Below are 12,876 nucleotides of genomic sequence, written 5' to 3' on the forward strand. Positions count from 1 at the left end.
CCAAAGGGCGGAAGCCTCTCTTATTCTTTCCGTGGGTGGGTTTTGTCTTGGGCATGCGTGTGTGGTCCTAGTTTTGAATGTCCCCACTTCCCTGAGAAACAGTTTCCCCATGATCCCAGGCACTACACTGTGTGTCCTGCAGCCAGCCAGCATTCCCTTGCCCATGGCAGACAACTTGACTGCCTCCCCTAGAGTGTTCCATAGGAGTTCTGTGAGCTGCTCCTGCACACAGGACAAGGTCTGAGGTGACAAGCCCATCAGGCTACTGTTGTAGAATTTGAGAGAAGTTCAATTATTTGAGTATAGAGAGGCCAGGACTCAGGAATGATTTTGAGAAGGAAAAATGGTTTATTGACGGCCGGCCGGACTCGGGAGCTTTCTGTTTGAATCCTGAGCCCTGAACAAGATTTTCAAACGTCTTTTATACAGAGAGGAAAGGCCAAATGGTCCCTTAGTTTCAGTTCTCAATAGGCTTCAATTAGCATATATCTTCCACATCTTGGGTAAGCTTTTAGCATGGACTCCAGACATTCTAGATAAGCCTTTAGCGTATTTGGTTTTTGCATTTCCCCTAAATACTTAAAGTTTATAGCCCTTGCATTGTTAAACATTTCCTGGGACTGGAGCCGCTACCAGTCCCTAAGGGCAGGACTGCAGCCTCTTACCGTTCCACACCCACAAGTCAAACAACTTAGTTATCTCTGAAGAGACAAAGAGCCTTCCACCCATAGCCCACATCACTACCACCAGACATACTGGGCCAAACATACATACTCCCTGTACTTGCACAGGAGCTACTCTGCTCCCTCTAGAACTGGGACCAGGAATCCACTCTGGAAGTAAGGGACACCTCTGTGCTGAGCAATGGGGTGTGAGGGACAGCCCAGCTTGGGTGCCATGGGATCCTACCACTTTTAAGTTGCCTTTTCCTTAATTTGGTGTTTGCTCTATTACTACAGTCCTTTAACTGTTTTCTGGAGCTTTGAGTAAGATGTTTCTGCCAGTTTTTGCCTGCAGGGTTTCCTTTCAGGGTGATGAAAGGTTATAAAATTACATGGTGGTGATGTTTGTGCAACTTTTTGAATACACTAAATACCACTGAACTGTATGCTCTAAATGTATGAATTATGTGGTATGTAAATTATATCTCAATAAAGTGTTAGAAAAAAATATATAGGGGAGCAGATGTGGCTCAAGCTGTTGAGCACCTGCTTCCCATATGGGAGATACCAGATTCAGTTCCCAGTGCCTCCTAAAAACAAAAACAAACTGCAAGCAAACAAATGAAAAAAACAACTCAAGGGAGCCAGTGTGGCTCAGTGGTTGAGCACCAGCTTCCCACATGTGAGGTCCTGGGTTCAATCCCCAGCCCCAGTATCTAAAAAAAAATATATATATATGTATATATATATATATACATGCACACAAGTCTTAGTCCCACCCTGACCCATCCCGTCCATCCCTGTTCAGACAACCACTTTTATTAGTCTCTTTTGATGGCAAATAAGCACATGAAAAGATGCTCAACATCATTAGCCATTGAGGAAATGCAAATCAAACTGATGTGGGCTATGGGGGGAAGGCTCTTTGTCTCTTCAGAGATAACTTAAGCTGTTTGACTTGTGGGTGTGGAATGGAAAGAGGCTGCAGTCCTGCCCTTAGGGACTATGGCAACAGGCTCCAGTCCCAGGAAACAGTTTAACAATGCAAGGGCTATAAACTTTTAAGTATTTAGGGGAAATGCAAAAACCAAATATGCTAAAAGCTTATCTAGAATATCTGGAGTCCATGCTAAAAGCTTACCTAAGATGTGGAAGATACATATGCTAATTGAAGCCTATTGAGAACTGAAACAAAGGGACCATTTGGCCTTTCCTCTCTGTATAAAAGACGTTTGAAAATCTTGTTCAGGGCTCAGGATTCAAACAGAAAGCTCCCGAGTCCTGCCGGCCGTCAATAAACCATTTTTCCTTCTCAAAATCATTCCTGAGTCCTGGCCTCTCTATACTCAAATAATTGAACTTCTCTCAAATTCTACAACAAAACCACAATGAATTCCAGTATATACCTAGTAGAAAGTCTAAAATGGAAAAGACGGTTAATGTCAAATGTTGGTGAGAATGTGAAGCAGCTGGAAATTTCACACAGTGCTAGCTAGTGGGAATACAAAATGATGCAGCCACTGTGGTGGCCAGCCTCCAGGGTGGTCCCAGTGATCCCTGCCTCTTGGTATACATGCTCTGGGTCTGTGTGACTAGTAGAGTGATGACTTGGAGAAGTGATATGTGACTTCCAAAGCTAGTTCTTACTGTCAGATTACTTGTCCAGAGAAGCTGAGGGCCATGTTGTGCAGACATTCAAGCAGCCCTATGGAAAGGCCCACGTGGAGCGGAATTGAGGCCTCTTGCAAACAGCCAGTGAGGAACTGAGGCTTCTGCCAACAGCCACGTGAGTGACTCATGTGAGTGAGCTCTCTTGGAAGCAAAGCTTGAGCCCAGCTAAGCCTTCAGATGACTGTAGTCTGGGCCAGTGTTGATTGCACCCTTATGAGAATTCCTGAGCCAGAACCATCCAGTTAATCTACTCCCAAATTCCTAACCCATAGGAACCATGAGAGAGTAACTGTTTGTTGTTTAAACTGCTGCATTTTGGGTCACCTATTATACAACATTAGGTAACTAATACAGCCACTTCGGAAAACAATTTGGTACTGACTTATAAGGTTAAGTATACATTTACCATATGACTTAGCAATGCTACTCCTACTCCTAGGTGCTTACCAAAAATAAAAATATATATCTACACTTATACATAAATATTCAAAATTGTAAGAGCTATAGACCAGAAACAACCCAAATTGTGGTATATCCATATAAGAAATTGACATAATCCAAGTAAAATGTTTATGACAATGACTTCTGTCTACTACAAAATTCTATCTATGCCCCAGTAGAAATACTATTTAGGAGACAGCTTCATTAATCTGGGTAAAACAATTTGCAATCCAAATTATTTCTAAGGGTTTCTAAGGCAAATATCTGACTCTGCACTCTTTGTGTTGTAACATGGGGATTGGAGAGGTTAGAACTAAGTTATATAGTTCATTTTCTTTTTTTTATTTTTATTTTAGTTAAATTTTTAAAAAAGTAAAGTTAATAGATCACAAGGAATGTTGCATTAAAAAACAAACAAAACAAAAAAAACATAAGAGGTTCTCATATAACCCATTTCCCACCCCCAACCACATCATTTTTGTAAAATGTATTTTTTTGAAAATACATACATCACAAAAAAATGTTACATTAAAAAATATAAGAGGGAAGCGGACTTGGCTCAATGGATAGAGCATCCGCCTACCACATGGGAGGTCCAGGGTTCAAACTCAGGGCCTTCTGACCTGTGTGCTGAGTTCATGTGCAGTGTCGATGCGAGCAAGGAGTGCTGTGCCACACAGGGGTGTTCCCTGCATAGGGAAGCCCCACGCGCAAGGAGTGCACCCCATAAGAAGAGCTGCCCCACACAAAAGGAAGTCCAACCTGCCCAGGAGTGGTGACGCACACACGGAGAGCTGACGCAGCAAGATGACGCAACAAAAAGAGACACAGATTCCCAGTGCTGCTGACAAGAATACAAGCGGACCCAGAAGAGCACACAGCGAATGGACACAGAGAGCAGATAACTGGGGGGAGGAGGGGGAGCAGGGGGTGAAGGAAAGAGATAAATAAAAATAAATCTTAAAAAAAAATATATATATATATATATATATGTACATATATATAAGAGGTTTCTGTATACCCCCCACCCTCAACCCCACTCCTCCCACACCAACAACCTCCCTCATCGTTGTGGCACACTCATTGCACTCGGTGAACATATTTTGGGGCACTACTGCACTACACAGATAATAGTTTACCCTGTAGTTCACACTCTTCCCCAGTACATTCAGTGGGTTATGGCAGGATATATAAAGTCCGGCATCTGACCCTGTAATATCATTAAGGACAACTCAAAATCCCAAAAATACCCCCACATCACATCTCTTCTTCCCTCTCCCTGCCGTCAGCAACTACTGTGGCCACTTTCTCCACCTAGATGCTAAAATCTCTTCTATTACTCGTCACAATAGTTTCGTAATAGAATATCAGTAAGTCCACTCTAGTCCATATTTTATTCCTCCATTCTGTGGACCCTGGGATGGTGATGTCCTCTCCACCTCTAGATCAAGAGGGGCCTTAGATTATACACGGATGATGGATGCAATTCCTCTGCTTGCAGTTGTAGGCACTCTTGATTTCCTGGTGTGGTGGTTGACCATCTTCACCTCCCTGTTAGCCGACCTGGGTAAGACCAATGAACCAGAGAGTAGGAGTCATCACTCTGCTGAGGCTCAGGGCCCAGCTGGCACATGGGCAGTCCAGAGATTCAAGTCTCCTGAGTATGGACCACTGCTAGTGCCAACCACAGGTTCAGTAAAAATGACAGAAGAGGCATATGTAGAAAGCACATCTGAGTCCAGCTCCATCTCACTCAGGAGCACAAATTCCAAAGTTGGGCCCTCTGACATGGCACAGAGCTCCAAATCCATCTGCCATGACTGTATACCCTGTGGATCTCTGTAGACTTCAGGAGAACCAGTACCTAGGGTTGTATCTACTTTGGCTTTTTCTGGGATCCTGCTGAGGTGTGCATAAGTGCAACCCCTCTGAATACCTCGTATAGTTCATTTTCTTCACATCTGAACTGGAAAAGGCGCCAAATCACCCATGTATGCAAATCAGCAATTTGTGAATGGTACAAAGAACCAGAAGGAAGAATGGGGCGGGTTGTGTCTATGTTATCTCCCTCTTTCACCATGTTGGATTTAGAGTCATTTTTCCACTTTGGCATGCAGTGGGACAGCTCTAATGAACAGTGTTGGCTCCACAGCTCCTAGCTGGGTCGGCTGAGACTTTGTCAGACCTGCATCACAGGCATGGTTCAACTTCTTTTTCTGTCCAATCCTGCTTCCTCTCCCTTCCTATCACAGGTCTTGATCTCTAATAAACATCTTGCATCCCAAACTCCAACTCAGTGTTTTCTCCAGAGAAAATGAACTTCTAACTAAACTAACCTAAACTTGTATAAGAAAGCTACAAAACAGTACTGAGAAAGAATTTTTAAAGATATAAATACGTTATTCTCATGAATTGAAAGACTCAGTGCTCCATAAATTTATTTATACACCAATAAATTCTCAGTCCCATATAGAAAGAAACAAAATCTAAAATTTAGCACTCAATGTCATTAAAAACTGTGACCGTGCCTTAATTAAGTGGCTATATCAGCCAAATGTAATTATTGGTAAAGACAGGATCAATTTTGTATCAAACTGTAGAAATAGGCAAATCCAACAACTCTAATACTGTAATTGTACTATAAATAATTATAAGTTATATTACATTATAATAACATAAGGCACAGAATTGGGGAAGAAGAGGTAGACAGGTTAAGTCTTACACTGACTAAGGTTAAAGTTGATTTTCCTTAGATGTGCCTAGGTTTCTAACAGAAATGAGAAAATATAAAAGATTTTTTACATGTTTTTTTTGTTTCCTGCAACCTTGCTAAACTCACTTATTCTAGGAAATTTTTGGAACTTCCTTAAGATGTCCTGCATAGACAATTATGTCATCTGCAAATAGGATAGTTTTATTTTTTACTTTCTAACCCATGTGCCTTTTCTTTCCTTGTCTTACCTTTTGCACTGGCTAGAACTTTTAGCACAATGTTGAATAGGAGTGGTGAGAATGAACATTCTTGCCTTGTTCCAATCTTAGGGAGAAAGCACTCAGTCTTCCACCATTACATAATATTAGCTGTATGTTTTTATTTTTTTTAATTAAAATATTTTTTTAAAGATTTATTTTATTTATTTATCCCCCCCCCCCATTGTTTGTGTTGCTGTCTGCTCTCTGTGTCTATTTGCTGTGTGCTGTCTGTGTCTGCACATCTTCTCTTTAGGAGGCACCAGGAACTGAACCCAAGACCTCCCATGTGGAAGAGAGGCACTCAATCACCCGAATCACCTCAGCTCCCTAGTTCATTGTGTCCCTCATTGTCTCTTCCTTGTGTCTCCCTTGTTGCATCATCCTGTTGTGTCATCCTGTTGCATCAGCTCACCATACCTGCCCACTTTCTCCAGGAGATTCTGGGAACTGAACCCAGGACCTCCCATGTGGTAGCTGGAAGCCCAAGCACTTGAGCTACATCTGCTTCCCTGTATGTTTTTAATATTGGCTTTTTGTGTTTCTGTACATACTTTTTATAAGTTGAGAAAGTTCCCACTATTCCTATTTTTCTGAGAGATTTTATCATGAATGAATGCTAAATTTTGTCAAATGATTTTTCTGCATCAATTGATATAATCATGATTTTTCTTCCTTAGCTCATTAATATGATGGATGACAATGATTGATTTTTCAATATTGGATCAGGTGTGCATCTCTGAAATAAATTCTTTCAGGTCATGGTATATAATTCTTTTTATATATTGCTGAACTTTAATTGCTAATATTTAAAAAAGATTTTTCTGATTATGTTATGAGAGATATTGGTCTCTGATTCTCTTTTTTGCACTTCTTTATCTGGTTTTGTTGTTATGATAGTACTAGCTTGAGAAGTATTCCTTTCTCTTTTATTTTCTGGAAGAGATTGGTAGAATTGGTGTTAATTCTTCTTTAAACATTTGGTAATGTTCTCCAGCGAAATCTTCTGAGCCTGGAGATGTGTTTTGGGAAGTTTTAAAACAACTAATTCAATTTTCTTAATAGTTATAGGGCTATTCAGATTATTTTATATTGGGTGAGTTGTGATTGTCTTTTGAAAAATTGGGCCATTTCATCTAAATTGTCAGCTTTATATGTATAGAGTTGTTCACAGAATTTCCTCAGATATCTTTTTTGATGTCTGTAGAGTCTGTAGACCTATTTCATTCTGGAATTTGGTAATTTGTGTCTTCTCATTTTTCCTTTGTCAGTCCTGCTGGAAGTACTGTCAATTTTATTGATCTTTTCAAAAACTAAATCTTTGTTTGAATGATTTTGTCTACTATTTTTTCCTTTATCAATTTCATTGATTTCTGCTTTTTATAATCTTCTTCCTTTTGCTTGCTTTCGGTTTATTTTACTCTTTTTCTATGTTCTTGAAATGAGAGTTTAGATTGCTGACTTGGGAATTTTTTCTCTTTTCTAGAGTATGTAGTTAGTGCTTAAAATTTCCCTTTCAGCACTGCTTTAGTTGTGTCCTGAAATTTTGATGTGTTATATTTTCCTTTTCACTTAGTTCAATGTAAATTTTATTTCCATTGAGACTTCTCCTTTGACAAATAGATTGTTTAGAAGTGTATTGTTTATTTTCCAAGTGTTTAGGGATTTTCTTGTCATTTTTTATGTAGATTTCTAGTTTGATTCCATTGTGGTTGGTAGAATACACACTGTACAATTTCAATTCTTTAAAATGTCTTAATTTTTTTTTATTCCCTAGGTTGAGTCTTTCTTGCTATTTGTTCTGTGGGCACTTGAAAAGATTTTATATTCTATCTATTGTTCTGGTGTGGAGAGGTCTATAAATATTTATTAGATTCTGTTAGTTGATGGTGTTGTGGAGTTTTTCTATATTCTTGCTGATTTTCTGTCTAGTTGTTCTATTAGTCTTTGAGAAAGGATATTGAAGTATTCAACTATCTTGTGAATATGTCTATCAGATTTTACATCACACATTTTGCATCTCTGTTTGATGCATATACATTTAGGATTGCAATGTGTTCTTGATAGATTGACTCTTTTATCATAAAGTAATACTCTTCTATCTTTGGCAATTTCTTTTGCTTTAAAGTCTTTTTTTCTCTTATTTATATAGCTATTCCTGATTTCTTTTGATTATTATTTGCCTAATATAGGCTTTGCCTTCATTTTACTTTAAACCTGTCTATATTGTTATAGTTGAAGTGAGTTTCTTGTAGACTGAATATGGTTGAGTGTGTTTTGTAGTCCACTCTACTAGTCTCTGCCTTTTAATTTATATATGTCATTTACATTTAATGTAATTATTGATATGTTAGAGCTTACGCCTGCCATTTTGGTTTTTGTTTTCAGTTTGTTCTGCTTTTTGTTTCTCTGTTTTCTTTTTCCTGACTTCCTATAGATTATTTGAATAGTTTTTTTTAGAATTCATTTTGATTTATCTACAGTGTTTGTAGCAGTTATGTATTATTTATGAATTCCAAAAATAGATATTGGATTATGTTTGTAAACTTGTTTATTCCTCTGGGCATATTACATTATATTGGATCCAAAGGTTTCACTTTTACCTGATTAAATAATGATTGAGGCTTTGATTGGGCCACTTCAGTAAGATGTTGAGTCCTTGCCCCCTTGGTGGGTGGGGACTCACAGAGAAACTGCACTGCAGAGAAGGGAGTTTGGAGTATTGATCCTGGAGCCTGGGAACTAAACACATAGAGAAGCAGATATGTGAGGAAGGAGAGAAGCCTCAATTGGACACGGAAGAGGTCCTGGGAGGAAAGACAAGCCATTTATCTGGTAGTTTACAGTTGGCTTTGAGGAGAAAGCAGAGCCTGGAGAGAAAAAAGCCCAGGGAGAGAGATGAAACTTACCCCAGCCTACAGCTGATATTGGAAGAAGCTGGGACCATGGAGCCTTAAGAGGAAGAGGAACACTGAATCCTCATAGACATTGCCCATCAACACATGGCACCAGGCTTTGGTAAAGGAAGTAACTTATGCTTTATGGCCTGGTAACTGTAAGCTTCTACCCCAAATAAATACCCTTTATAAAAGCCAACCAATTTCTTGTATTTTGCATCAGGACCACTTTTGGCTGAGTAATACAGTGTTTTTCAGTGTATCTATTTGTTTAGCTTTTTTAGTGGTTTCTGTAGGTATTACATTATATGTACATAAATTTTCACAGTTTACTGGTGTAATTTTACCAGTTTGAATGAAGTATATAAAACTGCCTTCCTTTATATCCCATTATCCTGCCCCACTTATAAAATAATTGTTTTAAATATTTCCTCTACATACATTTAGAACTATATCAGGCAGTGTTATAATTTTTGATTCAATCATCAAACATAATTTTAAAAACTCAAGAGGAGAAGAAAAGTCTGTTGTATTTACCCCTGTTTTTCTTCCTTCCTGATGTTCCAATATTCCTTCTTTTATCATTTCCTTTTTGTTTAGAGAATGTCTTTAGTCATTCTTTAAGTCTGCTAGTAAGAGATTCTTAGTTTTTCTTCATCTGAGAAGATGCTTTCCCCTTGATTCCTTAAGAATATTTTCATTGAATAAATGTAGGATTCTGGGTTGACAGTTCTTTTCTTCTAGCACTTGAGGTATGTATCCCTGGACTCTGTGGTTTCTTTTTCTTTTCTTTTTTTAGGTACTGGGGCCGGAGATAGAACCCAGGACCTCATATTTGGGAAACCGGTGCTCAAACACTGAGGCACATAGGCTTCTTTTCTGTGGTTTCTGATGAGAATGTTTTGTAATATGAATTCTTTTCCCATTATATATAAATTGTCATTTCTATCACTGTTTTCAAGATTTTTTTCTTTGTATTTAATTTTCAGAAGTTTGATTAGGATATGCCACAGTGTGGATGTCTTTGGGTTTATTCTGTTTGAGATTCACTCAGCCTTCTTGAATCTATATGTTTATGTCTCTTGCCAAATTTGAAAAGCTTTCAGCCATTATTTTTCTGAGTACTTTTCACTCCTACCCTCTTTCTCCTTTCCTTCTGGGACTCAGATTCATGAATGTTAGAACTTTTGTTTTAGTCCCACGGATCCTTAAGGTTTTGTTCTTTTTTTTCAGTTTAATTTTCTTTCTGTTGTTCAGATTAGGTAATTTATATTATTGGGGTTTAGAGCACTTTTTTAGTTTTCTTGGCTGCACAAGCAACTACTGTGCAATGGGTTGACTTAAACAATGTGAATGTATTAGCTCATGATTTTGAAGCTAGGAGAAATCCAAATTAAGGCATCAGCAAGGTGATGCTTTCTTCCTGAAGACTGGCATTTAGGGCTGGCCGATGGTGATCCTTGGTCCTGGGTTCCTCTGTTACAAGGTAATGCACATGGTGACCTCTCCATTTTCTTCTGGGTTCCACTGATGTTCAGCTTCTGGCTCCTCTCTCTGTGTCTTTCTATCTGCCTGAATTTTCATTCCTCTTATAAAGGACTCTATTACAGTTAAGACCCATCTTAATGGAATAGGGCCACACCTTAACTGAAGTAACCTCAACAGAAGGTCCTACTTATAATGAGTTCACACTCACAGGAATGGATTAAATTTAAGAACTACTGCAGGCACCTTATTACAGCTTGGGCAGGGTCAAAATGTAGGCTCCCTGGTTGGTCTTTGCTAGCATGAGGGGGAATGGGACCACAGCTTTTTCTGTGTTATCTGGCTACAGGAGAGTGGTTATTTTCTATAAGTTATCTGCCTTTGTCAGTTGCCCCTTTCCTGGCCCTTTGGCTAGAGAGCTCAGACCTTTTTGGGGACTTTTTAAAAATTTTGTCTGCATCTATTGGTGTTTCCAGGTTGCCAGCATCTCCGGCACCTAGTCTTGTATATATAGATATATAAAGAAAGTCTAGGGAACTTGCCACCATGTTATTCCTTGGGTCTGAGGTCCCTGACCAGTATGTCTTCTTCGATCTGCCTTTCAGATATTTCTTTTACATATAACATCCAGGGTTTTTTCTTGTACTGAGCAAGAAGAATAGGAAAATGTGTCTATTCCCTCTTCCCAGAAGCAGAAGTCAATTCTTTACTTTTGATTTTATACTAATTTTATTTTTTATCTCACCAAGTATTATGTTTACAATAAATCCCACCAAAATGGTGAGTTTAACCCTCCCCCCCCCCACACACACAAATTATTGCTTAAGTTAAGAGTTATCTGAGAAATCCATATAATTCCTTTTCTCATGAGGCAAAATAAATGAGGCCTTGTAGTGTCTATGTAGAAGAGGTATATTCAAGGTCAGGAAGGCAGGCAGGTTGGTCATACCAGTTCTTCTCTCTGCGTTGAGCTGATAAGCTGGGATAGGAGGTGGCTCATTTGCTGATTCCAGGCTGGGTTTCCACAGAAGGCCTTATCATAAAGCCACACAATGAGACTGAGCCAGTGAGTCTCGCAGTCCAGAGTCCAGGTCAGCTTTGGTAAAACTCCGCCCCCAGCTAAGCAGATTAGAAGTAGGGTGTGGTAGAAGGAGCCACTGGTGTGCCTGGGGGAGGCAAGAGGCCACAGGATAAAGGTGCCTTGATTTCTTAAGTGTTGATTTTTGGGGGTGGTGGTGGATCATTCTTTTCATATTATATAAAAATGAATATAGCACGGGGAGCCAGTGTAGCTCAGTGGTTGATCACTAGCTTCCCTCATAAGCGTTCTGGGTTCAGTTAACTCCAAAAGAAAAAAAAAAGAATATACCATGGAGTATAGTGCAAAATATGAATTTTTAAAGAAGTTCATATTTTAGTTAGACGGTGACTCATATTTTAGTTAGACTTTTGACCCAACCCGCGGGACAGTCGAACCAGGACCTGAAAGAGGGAGTGGGAATTAGGGGGACAAGAGACGAGAATATGCCCTCATGCACAACTGAGCAGAGTCAGAGAGACAGATAAAGCAGATACAACCCCCAGATATTGGTTCCTTTGAGGGCTAAAGAGACCCATGGGAGTTATGGTCATGGCCGATGGGGTTAACTACCAGGGCAGATGGCCCCTCTTTGGAAATGGTGTTTATGTGTGATGAATCTGGACTCAGATGGGATCTCCCTTCATAAGACTTTCATGCTAATGTGCTGGAGGTGCAGTTAATGTTGGGGTTTAAGATATATTTAGGGGATTTGAATCTCTGGACTGACAATGTGATAGCCAGATCCTGAGCCTCAACAGACTCCAGCACCTACAATCTGATTTATTGGACTTACCACACTCAGCTAAGATGGAGGTGAAGAAGGACAACCACCACACCATGGAGCCTAGAGTGATTACAACTGAAAATGGGAGGATTGCATCCAGCATCCAGGTGGAATCTGAGCCTCCTCTTGACATAAAGGTGCAATGGACACAACCAATCCAGTGTCCACATAGAAGAGGTGGCATTGGATTGGGAAAAGTGGACATAATGGACAAAGGGTATGGGGAAAGGCAGGAAGAGATGAGAGGTGGAGGCGTCTTCGGGACATGGAGCTGCCCTGGATGGTGCTTCAGAGGTAATCACCGGACATTGTAAATCCTCACAGGGCCTACATGATGGAATAGAGGAGAGTATGGGCCATGATGTGAACCAATGTATATGAGGTGCAGAGGTGCCCAAAGATGTACTTACCAAATCCAATGGATGTGTCATGATGATGGGAACGAGTGTTGTTGGGGGGGGGGGAGAGGGGGGGTGGGGGGGTAGGGTTGAATGGGACCTCACATATATATTTTTAATGTAATATTATTACAAAGTCAATAAAAAATAAAAAAAATTAATTAAAAAAAAAAAAAAAAAAGAGACGAGAATAATGGAGACAAGACAGGATTCTGATCAAGTCTCGTTTATTGAGTGTTGAGCATCAGACTTTATACTGAGGGTAGAATACGTGGCAGGGTATGATTGGCGTGCAAGGCAAGTTTCCATAAAAGGCGATGAAAAGTTGCTAGGCTGCCTGTCATAGGTGGTACGTCTTCGTGCCAATTGTGGCCCTAGAGTAGTACTGCACAGGCGCAACACTTTTTGCCCGGGAAATTATAACAGAAGAAGAACAAGGAAGAGGAAGAAAACAAAGGAAGGTCGCCATGTTGACAGGTGCGGTCTC

The sequence above is a fragment of the Dasypus novemcinctus genome, chromosome 3 (assembly GCF_030445035.2).
Source record: "Dasypus novemcinctus isolate mDasNov1 chromosome 3, mDasNov1.1.hap2, whole genome shotgun sequence".
Taxonomy (NCBI): domain Eukaryota; kingdom Metazoa; phylum Chordata; class Mammalia; order Cingulata; family Dasypodidae; genus Dasypus; species Dasypus novemcinctus.